Source organism: Pungitius pungitius, unplaced genomic scaffold (assembly GCF_949316345.1).
Source record: "Pungitius pungitius unplaced genomic scaffold, fPunPun2.1 scaffold_28, whole genome shotgun sequence".
Lineage (NCBI taxonomy): Eukaryota > Metazoa > Chordata > Actinopteri > Perciformes > Gasterosteidae > Pungitius > Pungitius pungitius.
In genome coordinates this window covers 413,012-433,412 of record NW_026909895.1, presented here as the reverse complement: position 1 = coordinate 433,412, position 20,401 = coordinate 413,012, and the positions used below count along the sequence as shown (strand labels likewise).

The 20,401-nt window shown below is 44.9% G+C and overlaps 41 non-coding genes across 41 annotated transcripts; all 41 read right to left on the bottom strand.

Moving 5' to 3' along the window:
* Positions 1-153: 153 nt before the first annotated feature.
* On the bottom strand, positions 154-272 carry LOC134120811 (5S ribosomal RNA). The gene has a single exon (XR_009952354.1). It is a non-coding gene; the product is annotated as a 5S ribosomal RNA (ribosomal RNA).
* Positions 273-611: 339 nt separating this feature from the next.
* On the bottom strand, positions 612-730 carry LOC134120810 (5S ribosomal RNA). The gene has a single exon (XR_009952353.1). It is a non-coding gene; the product is annotated as a 5S ribosomal RNA (ribosomal RNA).
* A 344-nt stretch (positions 731-1,074) lies between these two features.
* On the bottom strand, positions 1,075-1,193 carry LOC134120809 (5S ribosomal RNA). The gene has a single exon (XR_009952352.1). It is a non-coding gene; the product is annotated as a 5S ribosomal RNA (ribosomal RNA).
* Positions 1,194-1,532: 339 nt separating this feature from the next.
* LOC134121602 (5S ribosomal RNA) lies at positions 1,533-1,651 on the bottom strand. Its single transcript, XR_009953143.1, has one exon. It is a non-coding gene; the product is annotated as a 5S ribosomal RNA (ribosomal RNA).
* A 344-nt stretch (positions 1,652-1,995) lies between these two features.
* On the bottom strand, positions 1,996-2,114 carry LOC134120807 (5S ribosomal RNA). The gene has a single exon (XR_009952350.1). It is a non-coding gene; the product is annotated as a 5S ribosomal RNA (ribosomal RNA).
* A 339-nt stretch (positions 2,115-2,453) lies between these two features.
* LOC134120806 (5S ribosomal RNA) lies at positions 2,454-2,572 on the bottom strand. Its single transcript, XR_009952349.1, has one exon. It is a non-coding gene; the product is annotated as a 5S ribosomal RNA (ribosomal RNA).
* Positions 2,573-2,971: 399 nt separating this feature from the next.
* LOC134122027 (5S ribosomal RNA) lies at positions 2,972-3,090 on the bottom strand. Its single transcript, XR_009953568.1, has one exon. It is a non-coding gene; the product is annotated as a 5S ribosomal RNA (ribosomal RNA).
* Positions 3,091-3,882: 792 nt separating this feature from the next.
* LOC134120805 (5S ribosomal RNA) lies at positions 3,883-4,001 on the bottom strand. The gene has a single exon (XR_009952348.1). It is a non-coding gene; the product is annotated as a 5S ribosomal RNA (ribosomal RNA).
* Positions 4,002-4,340: 339 nt separating this feature from the next.
* Positions 4,341-4,459, bottom strand: LOC134121600 (5S ribosomal RNA). The gene has a single exon (XR_009953141.1). It is a non-coding gene; the product is annotated as a 5S ribosomal RNA (ribosomal RNA).
* Positions 4,460-4,806: 347 nt separating this feature from the next.
* Positions 4,807-4,925, bottom strand: LOC134121588 (5S ribosomal RNA). The gene has a single exon (XR_009953129.1). It is a non-coding gene; the product is annotated as a 5S ribosomal RNA (ribosomal RNA).
* Positions 4,926-5,264: 339 nt separating this feature from the next.
* LOC134121599 (5S ribosomal RNA) lies at positions 5,265-5,383 on the bottom strand. The gene has a single exon (XR_009953140.1). It is a non-coding gene; the product is annotated as a 5S ribosomal RNA (ribosomal RNA).
* Positions 5,384-5,781: 398 nt separating this feature from the next.
* On the bottom strand, positions 5,782-5,900 carry LOC134120804 (5S ribosomal RNA). The gene has a single exon (XR_009952347.1). It is a non-coding gene; the product is annotated as a 5S ribosomal RNA (ribosomal RNA).
* A 339-nt stretch (positions 5,901-6,239) lies between these two features.
* On the bottom strand, positions 6,240-6,358 carry LOC134121598 (5S ribosomal RNA). The gene has a single exon (XR_009953139.1). It is a non-coding gene; the product is annotated as a 5S ribosomal RNA (ribosomal RNA).
* Positions 6,359-6,705: 347 nt separating this feature from the next.
* On the bottom strand, positions 6,706-6,824 carry LOC134121587 (5S ribosomal RNA). Its single transcript, XR_009953128.1, has one exon. It is a non-coding gene; the product is annotated as a 5S ribosomal RNA (ribosomal RNA).
* Positions 6,825-7,163: 339 nt separating this feature from the next.
* On the bottom strand, positions 7,164-7,282 carry LOC134121597 (5S ribosomal RNA). Its single transcript, XR_009953138.1, has one exon. It is a non-coding gene; the product is annotated as a 5S ribosomal RNA (ribosomal RNA).
* Positions 7,283-7,680: 398 nt separating this feature from the next.
* Positions 7,681-7,799, bottom strand: LOC134120803 (5S ribosomal RNA). The gene has a single exon (XR_009952346.1). It is a non-coding gene; the product is annotated as a 5S ribosomal RNA (ribosomal RNA).
* A 339-nt stretch (positions 7,800-8,138) lies between these two features.
* On the bottom strand, positions 8,139-8,257 carry LOC134122778 (5S ribosomal RNA). Its single transcript, XR_009954292.1, has one exon. It is a non-coding gene; the product is annotated as a 5S ribosomal RNA (ribosomal RNA).
* A 344-nt stretch (positions 8,258-8,601) lies between these two features.
* LOC134122777 (5S ribosomal RNA) lies at positions 8,602-8,720 on the bottom strand. Its single transcript, XR_009954291.1, has one exon. It is a non-coding gene; the product is annotated as a 5S ribosomal RNA (ribosomal RNA).
* Positions 8,721-9,059: 339 nt separating this feature from the next.
* Positions 9,060-9,178, bottom strand: LOC134121862 (5S ribosomal RNA). Its single transcript, XR_009953403.1, has one exon. It is a non-coding gene; the product is annotated as a 5S ribosomal RNA (ribosomal RNA).
* Positions 9,179-9,576: 398 nt separating this feature from the next.
* LOC134122026 (5S ribosomal RNA) lies at positions 9,577-9,695 on the bottom strand. The gene has a single exon (XR_009953567.1). It is a non-coding gene; the product is annotated as a 5S ribosomal RNA (ribosomal RNA).
* Positions 9,696-10,487: 792 nt separating this feature from the next.
* LOC134121519 (5S ribosomal RNA) lies at positions 10,488-10,606 on the bottom strand. Its single transcript, XR_009953060.1, has one exon. It is a non-coding gene; the product is annotated as a 5S ribosomal RNA (ribosomal RNA).
* A 344-nt stretch (positions 10,607-10,950) lies between these two features.
* On the bottom strand, positions 10,951-11,069 carry LOC134122776 (5S ribosomal RNA). Its single transcript, XR_009954290.1, has one exon. It is a non-coding gene; the product is annotated as a 5S ribosomal RNA (ribosomal RNA).
* A 339-nt stretch (positions 11,070-11,408) lies between these two features.
* On the bottom strand, positions 11,409-11,527 carry LOC134121751 (5S ribosomal RNA). The gene has a single exon (XR_009953292.1). It is a non-coding gene; the product is annotated as a 5S ribosomal RNA (ribosomal RNA).
* A 398-nt stretch (positions 11,528-11,925) lies between these two features.
* LOC134122025 (5S ribosomal RNA) lies at positions 11,926-12,044 on the bottom strand. Its single transcript, XR_009953566.1, has one exon. It is a non-coding gene; the product is annotated as a 5S ribosomal RNA (ribosomal RNA).
* A 792-nt stretch (positions 12,045-12,836) lies between these two features.
* On the bottom strand, positions 12,837-12,955 carry LOC134122775 (5S ribosomal RNA). The gene has a single exon (XR_009954289.1). It is a non-coding gene; the product is annotated as a 5S ribosomal RNA (ribosomal RNA).
* Positions 12,956-13,294: 339 nt separating this feature from the next.
* Positions 13,295-13,413, bottom strand: LOC134121518 (5S ribosomal RNA). The gene has a single exon (XR_009953059.1). It is a non-coding gene; the product is annotated as a 5S ribosomal RNA (ribosomal RNA).
* A 339-nt stretch (positions 13,414-13,752) lies between these two features.
* LOC134122773 (5S ribosomal RNA) lies at positions 13,753-13,871 on the bottom strand. The gene has a single exon (XR_009954288.1). It is a non-coding gene; the product is annotated as a 5S ribosomal RNA (ribosomal RNA).
* A 344-nt stretch (positions 13,872-14,215) lies between these two features.
* Positions 14,216-14,334, bottom strand: LOC134121941 (5S ribosomal RNA). The gene has a single exon (XR_009953482.1). It is a non-coding gene; the product is annotated as a 5S ribosomal RNA (ribosomal RNA).
* Positions 14,335-14,673: 339 nt separating this feature from the next.
* LOC134122771 (5S ribosomal RNA) lies at positions 14,674-14,792 on the bottom strand. The gene has a single exon (XR_009954286.1). It is a non-coding gene; the product is annotated as a 5S ribosomal RNA (ribosomal RNA).
* A 396-nt stretch (positions 14,793-15,188) lies between these two features.
* LOC134121874 (5S ribosomal RNA) lies at positions 15,189-15,307 on the bottom strand. The gene has a single exon (XR_009953415.1). It is a non-coding gene; the product is annotated as a 5S ribosomal RNA (ribosomal RNA).
* A 339-nt stretch (positions 15,308-15,646) lies between these two features.
* Positions 15,647-15,765, bottom strand: LOC134122770 (5S ribosomal RNA). The gene has a single exon (XR_009954285.1). It is a non-coding gene; the product is annotated as a 5S ribosomal RNA (ribosomal RNA).
* A 344-nt stretch (positions 15,766-16,109) lies between these two features.
* Positions 16,110-16,228, bottom strand: LOC134122769 (5S ribosomal RNA). Its single transcript, XR_009954284.1, has one exon. It is a non-coding gene; the product is annotated as a 5S ribosomal RNA (ribosomal RNA).
* Positions 16,229-16,567: 339 nt separating this feature from the next.
* Positions 16,568-16,686, bottom strand: LOC134121711 (5S ribosomal RNA). The gene has a single exon (XR_009953252.1). It is a non-coding gene; the product is annotated as a 5S ribosomal RNA (ribosomal RNA).
* Positions 16,687-17,030: 344 nt separating this feature from the next.
* Positions 17,031-17,149, bottom strand: LOC134122768 (5S ribosomal RNA). The gene has a single exon (XR_009954283.1). It is a non-coding gene; the product is annotated as a 5S ribosomal RNA (ribosomal RNA).
* Positions 17,150-17,488: 339 nt separating this feature from the next.
* On the bottom strand, positions 17,489-17,607 carry LOC134121710 (5S ribosomal RNA). Its single transcript, XR_009953251.1, has one exon. It is a non-coding gene; the product is annotated as a 5S ribosomal RNA (ribosomal RNA).
* A 344-nt stretch (positions 17,608-17,951) lies between these two features.
* LOC134122767 (5S ribosomal RNA) lies at positions 17,952-18,070 on the bottom strand. The gene has a single exon (XR_009954282.1). It is a non-coding gene; the product is annotated as a 5S ribosomal RNA (ribosomal RNA).
* Positions 18,071-18,409: 339 nt separating this feature from the next.
* LOC134122306 (5S ribosomal RNA) lies at positions 18,410-18,528 on the bottom strand. Its single transcript, XR_009953846.1, has one exon. It is a non-coding gene; the product is annotated as a 5S ribosomal RNA (ribosomal RNA).
* Positions 18,529-18,872: 344 nt separating this feature from the next.
* Positions 18,873-18,991, bottom strand: LOC134122766 (5S ribosomal RNA). The gene has a single exon (XR_009954281.1). It is a non-coding gene; the product is annotated as a 5S ribosomal RNA (ribosomal RNA).
* A 339-nt stretch (positions 18,992-19,330) lies between these two features.
* LOC134121709 (5S ribosomal RNA) lies at positions 19,331-19,449 on the bottom strand. The gene has a single exon (XR_009953250.1). It is a non-coding gene; the product is annotated as a 5S ribosomal RNA (ribosomal RNA).
* Positions 19,450-19,793: 344 nt separating this feature from the next.
* LOC134122765 (5S ribosomal RNA) lies at positions 19,794-19,912 on the bottom strand. Its single transcript, XR_009954280.1, has one exon. It is a non-coding gene; the product is annotated as a 5S ribosomal RNA (ribosomal RNA).
* Positions 19,913-20,251: 339 nt separating this feature from the next.
* On the bottom strand, positions 20,252-20,370 carry LOC134121508 (5S ribosomal RNA). The gene has a single exon (XR_009953049.1). It is a non-coding gene; the product is annotated as a 5S ribosomal RNA (ribosomal RNA).
* Positions 20,371-20,401: the final 31 nt, after the last annotated feature.

Sequence of the window (20,401 nt, the reverse complement as noted above, 5' to 3'; positions counted from 1 at the left end):
GGAATCATTTTGGATAATATTGTCTAATTGCCTTTCATATCCAACGTTAAAACAACACTAAACATGCATCTCTTCAACAATGTGATATACTTTTTGTAATTTGTAGGTGTACAATCTGCGGCGCTCGGCGGCTTTCGGTGAGAGAAGTGAAAAAGCTTACGGCACCTGGGATTCCCAGGCGGTCTTCCATCCAGGTACTAACCAGGCCCTGCTCTGCTTAGCTTCCGAGATCAGACGAGATCGGGCGGAACCAGAGAGGTATGGCCGTAAGCTGCTTTTTATCTTTTTCCTAATCCTTTATAATGCGTCAATGAATTATGACACGCCTGCCGTTGGCATCTTTGTGTGGGTTAAATAAGGGTATGCAAAGAAGGCTGTGACATCCCATGGCGAAAATTGGATGGACTAGAGAAGACCCGCCCAGGAGTCCCAGCCAATCGGTGAATGGCCATTGCAGTCCCCGCCACCTCAAATGGCCTGACGATGGTATGGACGTAAGCCACCTTTCATCTTCTTCCTATTGCATCTCTTCTACAATGTGAATTTTTTTTTACAATTGTGTAGGTGTACAATCTACGGCGCTGGGCGGCTTTCAGAGAGAGAAGTGAAAAAGCTTACGGCACCTGGGATTCCCAGGCGGTCTTCCATCCAGGTACTAACCAGGCCCTGCTCTGCTTAGCTTCCGAGATCAGACGAGATCGGGCGGAACCAGAGAGGTATGGCCGTAAGCTGCTTTTCATCTTTTTCCTAATCCTTTAAAACGTGTCAAAGATAATCAGAAGTTTCTTTTTCTAAAATTGAAGCAGTTCTTAGCATTGGCAAGAGAGGTTCCTAAAGCCTGAAGGTAACTTTACTTTTCTTCACTGGCAATTCTAACATGTTGGGTTAGCACCTGTATTTCAACGGCTAAATTACAAACAACAGTATGCCAATGGTAAATGTTGACCAACACTAATTTAGCAATCATGAAACGGAATCATTTTGGATAATATTGTCTAATTTCCTTTCATATCCAACGTTAAAACAGGTGTACAATCTGCGGCGCTCGGCGGCTTTCGGAGAGAGAAGTGAAAAAGCTTACGGCACCTGGGATTCCCAGGCGGTCTTCCATCCAGGTACTAACCAGGCCCTGCTCTGCTTAGCTTCCGAGATCAGACGAGATCGGGCGGAACCAGAGAGGTATGGCCGTAAGCTGCTTTTTATCTTTTTCCTAATCCTTTATAATGCGTCAATGAATTATGACACGCCTGCCGTTGGCATCTTTGTGTGGGTTAAATAAGGGTATGCAAAGAAGGCTGTGACATCCCATGCCGAAAATTGGATGGACTAGAGAAGACCCGCCCAGGAGTCCCAGCCAATCGGTGAATGACCATTGCAGTCCCCGCCACCTCAAATGGCCTGACGATGGTATGGACGTAAGCCACCTTTCATCTTCTTCCTATTGCATCTCTTCTACAATGTGAATTTTTTTTTACAATTGTGTAGGTGTACAATCTACGGCGCTGGGCGGCTTTCAGAGAGAGAAGTTAAAAAGCTTACGGCACCTGGGATTCCCAGGCGGTCTTCCATCCAGGTACTAACCAGGCCCTGCTCTGCTTAGCTTCCGAGAACAGACGAGATCGGGCGGAACCAGAGAGGTATGGCCGTAAGCTGCTTTTCATCTTTTTCCTAATCCTTTAAAACGTGTCAAAGATAATCAGAAGTTTCTTTTTCTAAAATTGAAGCAGTTCTTAGCATTGGCAAGAGAGGTTCCTAAAGCCTGAAGGTAACTTTACTTTTCTTCACTGGCAATTCTAACATGTTGGGTTAGCACCTGTATTTCAACGGCTAAATTACAAACAACAGTATGCCAATGGTAAATGTTGACCAACACTAATTTAGCAATCATGAAACGGAATCATTTTGGATAATATTGTCTAATTTCCTTTCATATCCAACGTTAAAACAGGTGTACAATCTGCGGCGCTCGGCGGCTTTCGGAGAGAGAAGTGAAAAAGCTTACGGCACCTGGGATTCCCAGGCGGTCTTCCATCCAGGTACTAACCAGGCCCTGCTCTGCTTAGCTTCCGAGATCAGACGAGATCGGGCGGAACCAGAGAGGTATGGCCGTAAGCTGCTTTTTATCTTTTTCCTAATCCTTTATAATGCGTCAATGAATTATGACACGCCTGCCGTTGGCATCTTTGTGTGGGTTAAATAAGGGTATGCAAAGAAGGCTGTGACATCCCATGCCGAAAATTGGATGGACTAGAGAAGACCCGCCCAGGAGTCCCAGCCAATCGGTGAATGGCCATTGCAGTCCCCGCCACCTCAAATGGCCTGACGATGGTATGGACGTAAGCCACCTTTCATCTTCTTCCTATTGCATCTCTTCTACAATGTGATAAACTTTTTACAATTGTGTAGGTGTACAAGCTACGGCGCTGGGCGGCTTTCAGAGAGAGAAGTGAAAAAGCTTACGGCACCTGGGATTCCCAGGCGGTCTTCCATCCAGGTACTAACCAGGCCCTGCTCTGCTTAGCTTCCGAGATCAGACGAGATCGGGCGGAACCAGAGAGGTATGGCCGTAAGCTGCTTTTTATCTTTTTCCTAATCCTTTATAATGCGTCAAAGATAATCAGAAGAGTTTCTTTTTCTAAAATTGAAGCAGTTCTTAGGATTGGCAAGAGAGGTTTCTAAAACCTGAAGGTAACTTTACTTTTCTTCACTGGCAATTCTAACATGTTGGGTTAGCACCTGTATTTCAACGGCTAAATTACAAACAAAAGTATGCCAATTGTTAAATGTTGATCAACACTAATTTAGCAACCATGAAACGGAATCATTTTGGAATAATATTGTCTAATTGCCTTTCATATCCAACGTTAAAACAACACTAAACATGCATCTCTTCAACAATGTGATATACTTTTTGTAATTTGTAGGTGTACAATCTGCGGCGCTCGGCGGCTTTCGGTGAGAGAAGTGAAAAAGCTTACGGCACCTGGGATTCCCAGGCGGTCTTCCATCCAGGTACTAACCAGGCCCCGCTCTGCTTAGCTTCCGAGATCAGACGAGATCGGGCGGAACCAGAGAGGTATGGCTGTAAGCTGCTTTTTATCTTTTTCCTAATCCTTTAAAACGTGTCAAAGATAATCAGAAGTTTCTTTTTCTAAAATTGAAGCAGTTCTTAGCATTGGCAAGAGAGGTTCCTAAAACCTGAAGGTAACTTTACTTTTCTTCACTGGTAAATCTAACATGTTTGGTTAGCACCTGTATTTCAACGGCTAAATTACAAACAATAGTATGCCAATCGTAAAATGTTGATCAACACCAATTTAGCAATCATGAAACGGAATCATTTTGGATAATATTGTCTAATTTCCTTTCATATCCAACGTTAAAACAACACTAAACATGCATCTCTTCAACAATGTGATATACTTTTTGTAATTTGTAGGTGTTCCCAGGCGGTCTTCCATCCAGGTACTAACCAGGCCCTGCTCTGCTTAGCTTCCGAGATCAGACGAGATCGGGCGGAACCAGAGAGGTATGGCCGTAAGCTGCTTTTTATCTTTTTCCTAATCCTTTATAATGCGTCAATGAATTATGACACGCCTGCCGTTGGCATCTTTGTGTGGGTTAAATAAGGGTATGCAAAGAAGGCTGTGACATCCCATGCCGAAAATTGGATGGACTAGAGAAGACCCGCCCAGGAGTCCCAGCCAATCGGTGAATGGCCATTGCAGTCCCCGCCACCTCAAATGGCCTGACGATGGTATGGACGTAAGCCACCTTTCATCTTCTTCCTATTGCATCTCTTCTACAATGTGATAAACTTTTTACAATTGTGTAGGTGTACAAGCTACGGCGCTGGGCGGCTTTCGGAGAGAGAAGTGAAAAAGCTTACGGCACCTGGGATTCCCAGGCGGTCTTCCATCCAGGTACTAACCAGGCCCTGCTCTGCTTAGCTTCCGAGATCAGACGAGATCGGGCGGAACCAGAGAGGTATGGCCGTAAGCTGCTTTTTATCTTTTTCCTAATCCTTTATAATGCGTCAATGAATTATGACACGCCTGCCGTTGGCATCTTTGTGTGGGTTAAATAAGGGTATGCAAAGAAGGCTGTGACATCCCATGCCGAAAATTGGATGGACTAGAGAAGACCCGCCCAGGGGTCCCAGCCAATCGGTGAATGGCCATTGCAGTCCCCGCCACCTCAAATGGCCTGACGATGGTACGGACGTAAGCCACCTTTCATCTTCTTCCTATTGCATCTCTTCTACAATGTGAATTTTTTTTTACAATTGTGTAGGTGTACAATTTACGGCGCTGGGCGGCTTTCAGAGAGAGAAGTGAAAAAGCTTACGGCACCTGGGATTCCCAGGCGGTCTTCCATCCAGGTACTAACCAGGCCCTGCTCTGCTTAGCTTCCGAGAACAGACGAGATCGGGCGGAACCAGAGAGGTATGGCCGTAAGCTGCTTTTTATCTTTTTCCTAATCCTTTATAATGCGTCAAAGATAATCAGAAGAGTTTCTTTTTCTAAAATTGAAGCAGTTCTTAGGATTGGCAAGAGAGGTTTCTAAAACCTGAAGGTAACTTTACTTTTCTTCACTGGCAATTCTAACATGTTGGGTTAGCACCTGTATTTCAACGGCTAAATTACAAACAAAAGTATGCCAATTGTTAAATGTTGATCAACACTAATTTAGCAACCATGAAACGGAATCATTTTGGATAATATTGTCTAATTTCCTTTCATATCCAACGTTAAAACAGGTGTACAATCTGCGGCGCTCGGCGGCTTTCGGAGAGAGAAGTGAAAAAGCTTACGGCACCTGGGATTCCCAGGCGGTCTTCCATCCAGGTACTAACCAGGCCCTGCTCTGCTTAGCTTCCGAGATCAGACGAGATCGGGCGGAACCATAGAGGTATGGCCGTAAGCTGCTTTTTATCTTTTTCCTAATCCTTTATAATGCGTCAATGAATTATGACACGCCTGCCGTTGGCATCTTTGTGTGGGTTAAATAAGGGTATGCAAAGAAGGCTGTGACATCCCATGCCGAAAATTGGATGGACTAGAGAAGACCCGCCCAGGGGTCCCAGCCAATCGGTGAATGGCCATTGCAGTCCCCGCCACCTCAAATGGCCTGACGATGGTACGGACGTAAGCCACCTTTCATCTTCTTCCTATTGCATCTCTTCTACAATGTGAATTTTTTTTTACAATTGTGTAGGTGTACAATTTACGGCGCTGGGCGGCTTTCAGAGAGAGAAGTGAAAAAGCTTACGGCACCTGGGATTCCCAGGCGGTCTTCCATCCAGGTACTAACCAGGCCCTGCTCTGCTTAGCTTCCGAGAACAGACGAGATCGGGCGGAACCAGAGAGGTATGGCCGTAAGCTGCTTTTTATCTTTTTCCTAATCCTTTATAATGCGTCAAAGATAATCAGAAGAGTTTCTTTTTCTAAAATTGAAGCAGTTCTTAGGATTGGCAAGAGAGGTTTCTAAAACCTGAAGGTAACTTTACTTTTCTTCACTGGCAATTCTAACATGTTGGGTTAGCACCTGTATTTCAACGGCTAAATTACAAACAAAAGTATGCCAATTGTTAAATGTTGATCAACACTAATTTAGCAACCATGAAACGGAATCATTTTGGATAATATTGTCTAATTGCCTTTCATATCCAACGTTAAAACAACACTAAACATGCATCTCTTCAACAATGTGATATACTTTTTGTAATTTGTAGGTGTACAATCTGCGGCGCTCGGCGGCTTTCGGTGAGAGAAGTGAAAAAGCTTACGGCACCTGGGATTCCCAGGCGGTCTTCCATCCAGGTACTAACCAGGCCCTGCTCTGCTTAGCTTCCGAGATCAGACGAGATCGGGCGGAACCAGAGAGGTATGGCCGTAAGCTGCTTTTTATCTTTTTCCTAATCCTTTATAATGCGTCAATGAATTATGACACGCCTGCCGTTGGCATCTTTGTGTGGGTTAAATAAGGGTATGCAAAGAAGGCTGTGACATCCCATGCCGAAAATTGGATGGACTAGAGAAGACCCGCCCAGGGGTCCCAGCCAATCGGTGAATGGCCATTGCAGTCCCCGCCACCTCAAATGGCCTGACGATGGTACGGACGTAAGCCACCTTTCATCTTCTTCCTATTGCATCTCTTCTACAATGTGAATTTTTTTTTACAATTGTGTAGGTGTACAATTTACGGCGCTGGGCGGCTTTCAGAGAGAGAAGTGAAAAAGCTTACGGCACCTGGGATTCCCAGGCGGTCTTCCATCCAGGTACTAACCAGGCCCTGCTCTGCTTAGCTTCCGAGAACAGACGAGATCGGGCGGAACCAGAGAGGTATGGCCGTAAGCTGCTTTTTATCTTTTTCCTAATCCTTTATAATGCGTCAAAGATAATCAGAAGAGTTTCTTTTTCTAAAATTGAAGCAGTTCTTAGGATTGGCAAGAGAGGTTTCTAAAACCTGAAGGTAACTTTACTTTTCTTCACTGGCAATTCTAACATGTTGGGTTAGCACCTGTATTTCAACGGCTAAATTACAAACAAAAGTATGCCAATTGTTAAATGTTGATCAACACTAATTTAGCAACCATGAAACGGAATCATTTTGGATAATATTGTCTAATTTCCTTTCATATCCAACGTTAAAACAGGTGTACAATCTGCGGCGCTCGGCGGCTTTCGGAGAGAGAAGTGAAAAAGCTTACGGCACCTGGGATTCCCAGGCGGTCTTCCATCCAGGTACTAACCAGGCCCTGCTCTGCTTAGCTTCCGAGATCAGACGAGATCGGGCGGAACCATAGAGGTATGGCCGTAAGCTGCTTTTTATCTTTTTCCTAATCCTTTATAATGCGTCAATGAATTATGACACGCCTGCCGTTGGCATCTTTGTGTGGGTTAAATAAGGGTATGCAAAGAAGGCTGTGACATCCCATGCCGAAAATTGGATGGACTAGAGAAGACCCGCCCAGGGGTCCCAGCCAATCGGTGAATGGCCATTGCAGTCCCCGCCACCTCAAATGGCCTGACGATGGTACGGACGTAAGCCACCTTTCATCTTCTTCCTATTGCATCTCTTCTACAATGTGAATTTTTTTTTACAATTGTGTAGGTGTACAATTTACGGCGCTGGGCGGCTTTCAGAGAGAGAAGTGAAAAAGCTTACGGCACCTGGGATTCCCAGGCGGTCTTCCATCCAGGTACTAACCAGGCCCTGCTCTGCTTAGCTTCCGAGAACAGACGAGATCGGGCGGAACCAGAGAGGTATGGCCGTAAGCTGCTTTTTATCTTTTTCCTAATCCTTTATAATGCGTCAAAGATAATCAGAAGAGTTTCTTTTTCTAAAATTGAAGCAGTTCTTAGGATTGGCAAGAGAGGTTTCTAAAACCTGAAGGTAACTTTACTTTTCTTCACTGGCAATTCTAACATGTTGGGTTAGCACCTGTATTTCAACGGCTAAATTACAAACAAAAGTATGCCAATTGTTAAATGTTGATCAACACTAATTTAGCAACCATGAAACGGAATCATTTTGGATAATATTGTCTAATTGCCTTTCATATCCAACGTTAAAACAACACTAAACATGCATCTCTTCAACAATGTGATATACTTTTTGTAATTTGTAGGTGTACAATCTGCGGCGCTCGGCGGCTTTCGGTGAGAGAAGTGAAAAAGCTTACGGCACCTGGGATTCCCAGGCGGTCTTCCATCCAGGTACTAACCAGGCCCTGCTCTGCTTAGCTTCCGAGATCAGACGAGATCGGGCGGAACCAGAGAGGTATGGCCGTAAGCTGCTTTTTATCTTTTTCCTAATCCTTTATAATGCGTCAATGAATTATGACACGCCTGCCGTTGGCATCTTTGTGTGGGTTAAATAAGGGTATGCAAAGAAGGCTGTGACATCCCATGGCGAAAATTGGATGGACTAGAGAAGACCCGCCCAGGAGTCCCAGCCAATCGGTGAATGGCCATTGCAGTCCCCGCCACCTCAAATGGCCTGACGATGGTATGGACGTAAGCCACCTTTCATCTTCTTCCTATTGCATCTCTTCTACAATGTGAATTTTTTTTTACAATTGTGTAGGTGTACAATCTACGGCGCTGGGCGGCTTTCAGAGAGAGAAGTTAAAAAGCTTACGGCACCTGGGATTCCCAGGCGGTCTTCCATCCAGGTACTAACCAGGCCCTGCTCTGCTTAGCTTCCGAGATCAGACGAGATCGGGCGGAACCAGAGAGGTATGGCCGTAAGCTGCTTTTCATCTTTTTCCTAATCCTTTAAAACGTGTCAAAGATAATCAGAAGTTTCTTTTTCTAAAATTGAAGCAGTTCTTAGCATTGGCAAGAGAGGTTCCTAAAGCCTGAAGGTAACTTTACTTTTCTTCACTGGCAATTCTAACATGTTGGGTTAGCACCTGTATTTCAACGGCTAAATTACAAACAACAGTATGCCAATGGTAAATGTTGACCAACACTAATTTAGCAATCATGAAACGGAATCATTTTGGATAATATTGTCTAATTTCCTTTCATATCCAACGTTAAAACAGGTGTACAATCTGCGGCGCTCGGCGGCTTTCGGAGAGAGAAGTGAAAAAGCTTACGGCACCTGGGATTCCCAGGCGGTCTTCCATCCAGGTACTAACCAGGCCCTGCTCTGCTTAGCTTCCGAGATCAGACGAGATCGGGCGGAACCAGAGAGGTATGGCCGTAAGCTGCTTTTTATCTTTTTCCTAATCCTTTATAATGCGTCAATGAATTATGACACGCCTGCCGTTGGCATCTTTGTGTGGGTTAAATAAGGGTATGCAAAGAAGGCTGTTACATCCCATGCCGAAAATTGGATGGACTAGAGAAGACCCGCCCAGGAGTCCCAGCCAATCGGTGAATGGCCATTGCAGTCCCCGCCACCTCAAATGGCCTGACGATGGTATGGACGTAAGCCACCTTTCATCTTCTTCCTATTGCATCTCTTCTACAATGTGATAAACTTTTTACAATTGTGTAGGTGTACAAGCTACGGCGCTGGGCGGCTTTCAGAGAGAGAAGTGAAAAAGCTTACGGCACCTGGGATTCCCAGGCGGTCTTCCATCCAGGTACTAACCAGGCCCTGCTCTGCTTAGCTTCCGAGATCAGACGAGATCGGGCGGAATCAGAGAGGTATGGCCGTAAGCTGCTTTTTATCTTTTTCCTAATCCTTTATAATGCGTCAAAGATAATCAGAAGAGTTTCTTTTTCTAAAATTGAAGCAGTTCTTAGGATTGGCAAGAGAGGTTTCTAAAACCTGAAGGTAACTTTACTTTTCTTCACTGGCAATTCTAACATGTTGGGTTAGCACCTGTATTTCAACGGCTAAATTACAAACAAAAGTATGCCAATTGTTAAATGTTGATCAACACTAATTTAGCAACCATGAAACGGAATCATTTTGGATAATATTGTCTAATTGCCTTTCATATCCAACGTTAAAACAACACTAAACATGCATCTCTTCAACAATGTGATATACTTTTTGTAATTTGTAGGTGTACAATCTGCGGCGCTCGGCGGCTTTCGGTGAGAGAAGTGAAAAAGCTTACGGCACCTGGGATTCCCAGGCGGTCTTCCATCCAGGTACTAACCAGGCCCCGCTCTGCTTAGCTTCCGAGATCAGACGAGATCGGGCGGAACCAGAGAGGTATGGCTGTAAGCTGCTTTTTATCTTTTTCCTAATCCTTTAAAACGTGTCAAAGATAATCAGAAGTTTCTTTTTCTAAAATTGAAGCAGTTCTTAGCATTGGCAAGAGAGGTTCCTAAAACCTGAAGGTAACTTTACTTTTCTTCACTGGTAAATCTAACATGTTTGGTTAGCACCTGTATTTCAACGGCTAAATTACAAACAATAGTATGCCAATCGTAAAATGTTGATCAACACCAATTTAGCAATCATGAAACGGAATCATTTTGGATAATATTGTCTAATTTCCTTTCATATCCAACGTTAAAACAACACTAAACATGCATCTCTTCAACAATGTGATATACTTTTTGTAATTTGTAGGTGTTCCCAGGCGGTCTTCCATCCAGGTACTAACCAGGCCCTGCTCTGCTTAGCTTCCGAGATCAGACGAGATCGGGCGGAACCAGAGAGGTATGGCCGTAAGCTGCTTTTTATCTTTTTCCTAATCCTTTATAATGCGTCAATGAATTATGACACGCCTGCCGTTGGCATCTTTGTGTGGGTTAAATAAGGGTATGCAAAGAAGGCTGTGACATCCCATGGCGAAAATTGGATGGACTAGAGAAGACCCGCCCAGGAGTCCCAGCCAATCGGTGAATGGCCATTGCAGTCCCCGCCACCTCAAATGGCCTGACGATGGTACGGACGTAAGCCACCTTTCATCTTCTTCCTATTGCATCTCTTCTACAATGTGAATTTTTTTTTACAATTGTGTAGGTGTACAATCTACGGCGCTGGGCGGCTTTCAGAGAGAGAAGTTAAAAAGCTTACGGCACCTGGGATTCCCAGGCGGTCTTCCATCCAGGTACTAACCAGGCCCTGCTCTGCTTAGCTTCCGAGATCAGACGAGATCAGGCGGAACCAGAGAGGTATGGCCGTAAGCTGCTTTTCATCTTTTTCCTAATCCTTTAAAACGTGTCAAAGATAATCAGAAGTTTCTTTTTCTAAAATTGAAGCAGTTCTTAGCATTGGCAAGAGAGGTTCCTAAAGCCTGAAGGTAACTTTACTTTTCTTCACTGGCAATTCTAACATGTTGGGTTAGCACCTGTATTTCAACGGCTAAATTACAAACAACAGTATGCCAATGGTAAATGTTGACCAACACTAATTTAGCAATCATGAAACGGAATCATTTTGGATAATATTGTCTAATTTCCTTTCATATCCAACGTTAAAACAGGTGTACAATCTGCGGCGCTCGGCGGCTTTCGGAGAGAGAAGTGAAAAAGCTTACGGCACCTGGGATTCCCAGGCGGTCTTCCATCCAGGTACTAACCAGGCCCTGCTCTGCTTAGCTTCCGAGATCAGACGAGATCGGGCGGAACCAGAGAGGTATGGCCGTAAGCTGCTTTTTATCTTTTTCCTAATCCTTTATAATGCGTCAATGAATTATGACACGCCTGCCGTTGGCATCTTTGTGTGGGTTAAATAAGGGTATGCAAAGAAGGCTGTGACATCCCATGCCGAAAATTGGATGGACTAGAGAAGACCCGCCCAGGAGTCCCAGCCAATCGGTGAATGGCCATTGCAGTCCCCGCCACCTCAAATGGCCTGACGATGGTATGGACGTAAGCCACCTTTCATCTTCTTCCTATTGCATCTCTTCTACAATGTGATAAACTTTTTACAATTGTGTAGGTGTACAAGCTACGGCGCTGGGCGGCTTTCGGAGAGAGAAGTGAAAAAGCTTACGGCACCTGGGATTCCCAGGCGGTCTTCCATCCAGGTACTAACCAGGCCCTGCTCTGCTTAGCTTCCGAGATCAGACGAGATCGGGCGGAATCAGAGAGGTATGGCCGTAAGCTGCTTTTTATCTTTTTCCTAATCCTTTATAATGCGTCAAAGATAATCAGAAGAGTTTCTTTTTCTAAAATTGAAGCAGTTCTTAGGATTGGCAAGAGAGGTTTCTAAAACCTGAAGGTAACTTTACTTTTCTTCACTGGCAATTCTAACATGTTGGGTTAGCACCTGTATTTCAACGGCTAAATTACAAACAAAAGTATGCCAATTGTTAAATGTTGATCAACACTAATTTAGCAACCATGAAACGGAATCATTTTGGATAATATTGTCTAATTGCCTTTCATATCCAACGTTAAAACAACACTAAACATGCATCTCTTCAACAATGTGATATACTTTTTGTAATTTGTAGGTGTACAATCTGCGGCGCTCGGCGGCTTTCGGTGAGAGAAGTGAAAAAGCTTACGGCACCTGGGATTCCCAGGCGGTCTTCCATCCAGGTACTAACCAGGCCCCGCTCTGCTTAGCTTCCGAGATCAGACGAGATCGGGCGGAACCAGAGAGGTATGGCTGTAAGCTGCTTTTTATCTTTTTCCTAATCCTTTAAAACGTGTCAAAGATAATCAGAAGTTTCTTTTTCTAAAATTGAAGCAGTTCTTAGCATTGGCAAGAGAGGTTCCTAAAACCTGAAGGTAACTTTACTTTTCTTCACTGGTAAATCTAACATGTTTGGTTAGCACCTGTATTTCAACGGCTAAATTACAAACAATAGTATGCCAATCGTAAAATGTTGATCAACACCAATTTAGCAATCATGAAACGGAATCATTTTGGATAATATTGTCTAATTTCCTTTCATATCCAACGTTAAAACAACACTAAACATGCATCTCTTCAACAATGTGATATACTTTTTGTAATTTGTAGGTGTTCCCAGGCGGTCTTCCATCCAGGTACTAACCAGGCCCTGCTCTGCTTAGCTTCCGAGATCAGACGAGATCGGGCGGAACCAGAGAGGTATGGCCGTAAGCTGCTTTTTATCTTTTTCCTAATCCTTTATAATGCGTCAATGAATTATGACACGCCTGCCGTTGGCATCTTTGTGTGGGTTAAATAAGGGTATGCAAAGAAGGCTGTGACATCCCATGCCGAAAATTGGATGGACTAGAGAAGACCCGCCCAGGAGTCCCAGCCAATCGGTGAATGGCCATTGCAGTCCCCGCCACCTCAAATGGCCTGACGATGGTATGGACGTAAGCCACCTTTCATCTTCTTCCTATTGCATCTCTTCTACAATGTGATAAACTTTTTACAATTGTGTAGGTGTACAAGCTACGGCGCTGGGCGGCTTTCAGAGAGAGAAGTGAAAAAGCTTACGGCACCTGGGATTCCCAGGCGGTCTTCCATCCAGGTACTAACCAGGCCCTGCTCTGCTTAGCTTCCGAGATCAGACGAGATCGGGCGGAACCAGAGAGGTATGGCCGTAAGCTGCTTTTTATCTTTTTCCTAATCCTTTATAATGCGTCAAAAAATTATGTCACGCCTGCCGTTGGCATCTTTGTGTGGGTTAAATAAGGGTATGCAAAGAAGGCTGTGACATCCTATGGCGAAAATTGGATGGACTAGAGAAGACCCGCCCAGGAGTCCCAGCCAATCGGTGGATGGCCATTGCAGTCCCCGCCACCTCAAATGGCCTGACGATGGTATGGACGTAAGCCACCTTTCATCTTCTTCCTATTGCATCTCTTCTACAATGTGAAATACTTTTTACAATTGTGAAGGTGTACAATCTGCGGCGGTGGGCGGCTTTCGGAGAGAGAAGTGAAAAAGCTTACGGCACCTGGGATTCCCAGGCGGTCTTCCATCCAGGTACTAACCAGGCCCTGCTCTGCTTAGCTTCCGAGATCAGACGAGATCAGGCGGAACCAGAGAGGTATGGCCGTAAGCTGCTTTTTATCTTTTTCCTAATCCTTTATAATGCGTCAATGAATTATGACACGCCAGCCGTTGGCATCTTTGTGTGGGTTAAATAAGGGTATGCAAAGAAGGCTGTGACATCCCATGCCGAAAATTGGATGGACTAGAGAAGACCCGCCCAGGAGTCCCAGCCAATCGGTGAATGGCCATTGCAGTCCCCGCCACCTCAAATGGCCTGACGATGGTATGGACGTAAGCCACCTTTCATCTTCTTCCTATTGCATCTCTTCTACAATGTGAATTTTTTTTTACAATTGTGTAGGTGTACAATCTACGGCGCTGGGCGGCTTTCAGAGAGAGAAGTTAAAAAGCTTACGGCACCTGGGATTCCCAGGCGGTCTTCCATCCAGGTACTAACCAGGCCCTGCTCTGCTTAGCTTCCGAGATCAGACGAGATCGGGCGGAACCAGAGAGGTATGGCCGTAAGCTGCTTTTCATCTTTTTCCTAATCCTTTAAAACGTGTCAAAGATAATCAGAAGTTTCTTTTTCTAAAATTGAAGCAGTTCTTAGCATTGGCAAGAGAGGTTCCTAAAGCCTGAAGGTAACTTTACTTTTCTTCACTGGCAATTCTAACATGTTGGGTTAGCACCTGTATTTCAACGGCTAAATTACAAACAACAGTATGCCAATGGTAAATGTTGACCAACACTAATTTAGCAATCATGAAACGGAATCATTTTGGATAATATTGTCTAATTTCCTTTCATATCCAACGTTAAAACAGGTGTACAATCTGCGGCGCTCGGCGGCTTTCGGAGAGAGAAGTGAAAAAGCTTACGGCACCTGGGATTCCCAGGCGGTCTTCCATCCAGGTACTAACCAGGCCCTGCTCTGCTTAGCTTGCGAGATCAGACGAGATCGGGCGGAACCAGAGAGGTATGGCCGTAAGCTGCTTTTTATCTTTTTCCTAATCCTTTATAATGCGTCAATGAATTATGACACGCCTGCCGTTGGCATCTTTGTGTGGGTTAAATAAGGGTATGCAAAGAAGGCTGTGACATCCCATGCCGAAAATTGGATGGACTAGAGAAGACCCGCCCAGGAGTCCCAGCCAATCGGTGAATGGCCATTGCAGTCCCCGCCACCTCAAATGGCCTGACGATGGTATGGACGTAAGCCACCTTTCATCTTCTTCCTATTGCATCTCTTCTACAATGTGATAAACTTTTTACAATTGTGTAGGTGTACAAGCTACGGCGCTGGGCGGCTTTCAGAGAGAGAAGTGAAAAAGCTTACGGCACCTGGGATTCCCAGGCGGTCTTCCATCCAGGTACTAACCAGGCCCTGCTCTGCTTAGCTTCCGAGATCAGACGAGATCGGGCGGAACCAGAGAGGTATGGCCGTAAGCTGCTTTTTATCTTTTTCCTAATCCTTTATAATGCGTCAAAGATAATCAGAAGAGTTTCTTTTTCTAAAATTGAAGCAGTTCTTAGGATTGGCAAGAGAGGTTTCTAAAACCTGAAGGTAACTTTACTTTTCTTCACTGGCAATTCTAACATGTTGGGTTAGCACCTGTATTTCAACGGCTAAATTACAAACAAAAGTATGCCAATTGTTAAATGTTGATCAACACTAATTTAGCAACCATGAAACGGAATCATTTTGGATAATATTGTCTAATTGCCTTTCATATCCAACGTTAAAACAACACTAAACATGCATCTCTTCAACAATGTGATATACTTTTTGTAATTTGTAGGTGTACAATCTGCGGCGCTCTGCAGCTTTCAGAGAGAAGTGAAAAAGCTTACGGCACCTGGGATTCCCAGGCGGTCTTCCATCCAGGTACTAACCAGGCCCTGCTCTGCTTAGCTTCCGAGATCAGACGAGATCGGGCGGAACCAGAGAGGTATGGCTGTAAGCTGCTTTTTATCTTTTTCCTAATCCTTTATAATGCGTCAATGAATTATGACACGCCAGCCGTTGGCATCTTTGTGTGGGTTAAATAAGGGTATGCAAAGAAGGCTGTGACATCCCATGCCGAAAATTGGATGGACTAGAGAAGACCCGCCCAGGAGTCCCAGCCAATCGGTGAATGGCCATTGCAGTCCCCGCCACCTCAAATGGCCTGACGATGGTATGGACGTAAGCCACCTTTCATCTTCTTCCTATTGCATCTCTTCTACAATGTGAATTTTTTTTTACAATTGTGTAGGTGTACAAGCTACGGCGCTGGGCGGCTTTCAGAGAGAGAAGTTAAAAAGCTTACGGCACCTGGGATTCCCAGGCGGTCTTCCATCCAGGTACTAACCAGGCCCTGCTCTGCTTAGCTTCCGAGATCAGACGAGATCGGGCGGAACCAGAGAGGTATGGCCGTAAGCTGCTTTTCATCTTTTTCCTAATCCTTTAAAACGTGTCAAAGATAATCAGAAGTTTCTTTTTCTAAAATTGAAGCAGTTCTTAGCATTGGCAAGAGAGGTTCCTAAAGCCTGAAGGTAACTTTACTTTTCTTCACTGGCAATTCTAACATGTTGGGTTAGCACCTGTATTTCAACGGCTAAATTACAAACAACAGTATGCCAATCGTAAATGTTGACCAACACTAATTTAGCAATCATGAAACGGAATCATTTTGGATAATATTGTCTAATTTCCTTTCATATCCAACGTTAAAACAGGTGTACAATCTGCGGCGCTCGGCGGCTTTCGGAGAGAGAAGTGAAAAAGCTTACGGCACCTGGGATTCCCAGGCGGTCTTCCATCCAGGTACTAACCAGGCCCTGCTCTGCTTAGCTTCCGAGATCAGACGAGATCGGGCGGAACCAGAGAGGTATGGCCGTAAGCTGCTTTTTATCTTTTTCCTAATCCTTTATAATGCGTCAATGAATTATGACACGCCAGCCGTTGGCATCTTTGTGTGGGTTAAATAAGGGTATGCAAAGAAGGCTGTGACATCCCATGCCGAAAATTGGATGGACTAGAGAAGACCCGCCCAGGAGTCCCAGCCAATCGGTGAATGGCCATTGCAGTCCCCGCCACCTCAAATGGCCTGACGATGGTACGGACGTAAGCCACCTTTCATCTTCTTCCTATTGCATCTCTTCTACAATGTGAATTTTTTTTTACAATTGTGTAGGTGTACAATTTACGGCGCTGGGCGGCTTTCAGAGAGAGAAGTGAAAAAGCTTACGGCACCTGGGATTCCCAGGCGGTCTTCCATCCAGGTACTAACCAGGCCCTGCTCTGCTTAGCTTCCGAGATCAGACGAGATCGGGCGGAACCAGAGAGGTATGGACGTAAGCTGCTTTTCATCTTTTTCCTAATCCTTTAAAACGTGTCAAAGATAATCAGAAGTTTCTTTTTCTAAAATTGAAGCAGTTCTTAGCATTGGCAAGAGAGGTTCCTAAAGCCTGAAGGTAACTTTACTTTTCTTCACTGGCAATTCTAACATGTTGGGTTAGCACCTGTATTTCAACGGCTAAATTACAAACAACAGTATGCCAATCGTAAATGTTGACCAACACTAATTTAGCAATCATGAAACGGAATCATTTTGGATAATATTGTCTAATTTCCTTTCATATCCAACGTTAAAACAGGTGTACAATCTGCGGCGCTCGGCGGCTTTCGGAGAGAGAAGTGAAAAAGCTTACGGCACCTGGGATTCCCAGGCGGTCTTCCATCCAGGTACTAACCAGGCCCTGCTCTGCTTAGCTTCCGAGATCAGACGAGATCGGGCGGAACCAGAGAGGTATGGCCGTAAGCTGCTTTTTATCTTTTTCCTAATCCTTTATAATGCGTCAATGAATTATGACACGCCTGCCGTTGGCATCTTTGTGTGGGTTAAATAAGGGTATGCAAAGAAGGCTGTGACATCCCATGCCGAAAATTGGATGGACTAGAGAAGACCCGCCCAGGAGTCCCAGCCAATCGGTGAATGGCCATTGCAGTCCCCGCCACCTCAAATGGCCTGACGATGGTACGGACGTAAGCCACCTTTCATCTTCTTCCTATTGCATCTCTTCTACAATGTGAATTTTTTTTTACAATTGTGTAGGTGTACAATTTACGGCGCTGGGCGGCTTTCAGAGAGAGAAGTGAAAAAGCTTACGGCACCTGGGATTCCCAGGCGGTCTTCCATCCAGGTACTAACCAGGCCCTGCTCTGCTTAGCTTCCGAGATCAGACGAGATCGGGCGGAACCAGAGAGGTATGGACGTAAGCTGCTTTTCATCTTTTTCTTAATCCTTTAAAACGTGTCAAAGATAATCAGAAGTTTCTTTTTCTAAAATTGAAGCAGTTCTTAGCATTGGCAAGAGAGGTTCCTAAAGCCTGAAGGTAACTTTACTTTTCTTCACTGGCAATTCTAACATGTTGGGTTAGCACCTGTATTTCAACGGCTAAATTACAAACAACAGTATGCCAATCGTAAATGTTGATCAACACTAATTTAGCAATCATGAAACGGAATCATTTTGGATAATATTGTCTAATTTCCTTTCATATCCAACGTTAAAACAGGTGTACAATCTGCGGCGCTCGGCGGCTTTCGGAGAGAGAAGTGAAAAAGCTTACGGCACCTGGGATTCCCAGGCGGTCTTCCATCCAGGTACTAACCAGGCCCTGCTCTGCTTAGCTTCCGAGATCAGACGAGATCGGGCGGAACCAGAGAGGTATGGCCGTAAGCTGCTTTTTATCTTTTTCCTAATCCTTTATAATGCGTCAATGAATTATGACACGCCAGCCGTTGGCATCTTTGTGTGGGTTAAATAAGGGTATGCAAAGAAGGCTGTGACATCCCAAGCCGAAAATTGGATGGACTAGAGAAGACCCGCCCAGGAGTCCCAGCCAATCGGTGAATGGCCATTGCAGTCCCCGCCACCTCAAATGGCCTGACGATGGTACGGACGTAAGCCACCTTTCATCTTCTTCCTATTGCATCTCTTCTACAATGTGAAATTTTTTTTACAATTGTGTAGGTGTACAATCTACGGCGCTGGGCGGCTTTCAGAGAGAGAAGTGAAAAAGCTTACGGCACCTGGGGTTCCCAGGCGGTCTTCCATCCAGGTACTAACCAGGCCCTGCTCTGCTTAGCTTCCGAGAACAGACGAGATCGGGCGGAACCAGAGAGGTATGGACGTAAGCTGCTTTTCATCTTTTTCCTAATCCTTTAAAACGTGTCAAAGATAATCAGAAGTTTCTTTTTCTAAAATTGAAGCAGTTCTTAGCATTGGCAAGAGAGGTTCCTAAAGCCTGAAGGTAACTTTACTTTTCTTCACTGGCAATTCTAACATGTTGGGTTAGCACCTGTATTTCAACGGCTAAATTACAAACAACAGTATGCCAATCGTAAATGTTGACCAACACTAATTTAGCAATCATGAAACGGAATCATTTTGGATAATATTGTCTAATTTCCTTTCATATCCAACGTTAAAACAGGTGTACAATCTGCGGCGCTCGGCGGCTTTCGGAGAGAGAAGTGAAAAAGCTTACGGCACCTGGGATTCCCAGGCGGTCTTCCATCCAGGTACTAACCAGGCCCTGCTCTGCTTAGCTTCCGAGATCAGACGAGATCGGGCGGAACCAGAGAGGTATGGCCGTAAGCTGCTTTTTATCTTTTTCCTAATCCTTTATAATGCGTCAATGAATTATGACACGCCTGCCGTTGGCATCTTTGTGTGGGTTAAATAAGGGTATGCAAAGAAGGCTGTGACATCCCATGCCGAAAATTGGATGGACTAGAGAAGACCCGCCCAGGAGTCCCAGCAAATCGGTGAATGGCCATTGCAGTCCCCGCCACCTCAAATGGCCTGACGATGGTATGGACGTAAGCCACCTTTCATCTTCTTCCTATTGCATCTCTTCTACAATGTGAATTTTTTTTTACAATTGTGTAGGTGTACAATCTACGGCGCTGGGCGGCTTTCAGAGAGAGAAGTGAAAAAGCTTACGGCACCTGGGATTCCCAGGCGGTCTTCCATCCAGGTACTAACCAGGCCCTGCTCTGCTTAGCTTCCGAGATCAGACGAGATCGGGCGGAACCAGAGAGGTATGGACGTAAGCTGCTTTTCATCTTTTTCCTAATCCTTTAAAACGTGTCAAAGATAATCAGAAGTTTCTTTTTCTAAAATTGAAGCAGTTCTTAGCATTGGCAAGAGAGGTTCCTAAAGCCTGAAGGTAACTTTACTTTTCTTCACTGGCAATTCTAACATGTTGGGTTAGCACCTGTATTTCAACGGCTAAATTACAAACAACAGTATGCCAATCGTAAATGTTGACCAACACTAATTTAGCAATCATGAAACGGAATCATTTTGGATAATATTGTCTAATTTCCTTTCATATCCAACGTTAAAACAGGTGTACAATCTGCGGCGCTCGGCGGCTTTCGGAGAGAGAAGTGAAAAAGCTTACGGCACCTGGGATTCCCAGGCGGTCTTCCATCCAGGTACTAACCAGGCCCTGCTCTGCTTAGCTTCCGAGATCAGACGAGATCGGGCGGAACCAGAGAGGTATGGCCGTAAGCTGCTTTTTATCTTTTTCCTAATCCTTTATAATGCGTCAATGAATTATGACACGCCTGCCGTTGGCATCTTTGTGTGGGTTAAATAAGGGTATGCAAAGAAGGCTGTGACATCCCATGCCGAAAATTGGATGGACTAGAGAAGACCCGCCCAGGAGTCCCAGCCAATCGGTGAATGGCCATTGCAGTCCCCGCCACCTCAAATGGCCTGACGATGGTATGGACGTAAGCCACCTTTCATCTTCTTCCTATTGCATCTCTTCTACAATGTGAATTTTTTTTTACAATTGTGTAGGTGTACAATCTACGGCGCTGGGCGGCTTTCAGAGAGAGAAGTTAAAAAGCTTACGGCACCTGGGATTCCCAGGCGGTCTTCCATCCAGGTACTAACCAGGCCCTGCTCTGCTTAGCTTCCGAGATCATACGAGATCGGGCGGAACCAGAGAGGTATGGCCGTAAGCTGCTTTTCATCTTTTTCCTAATCCTTTAAAA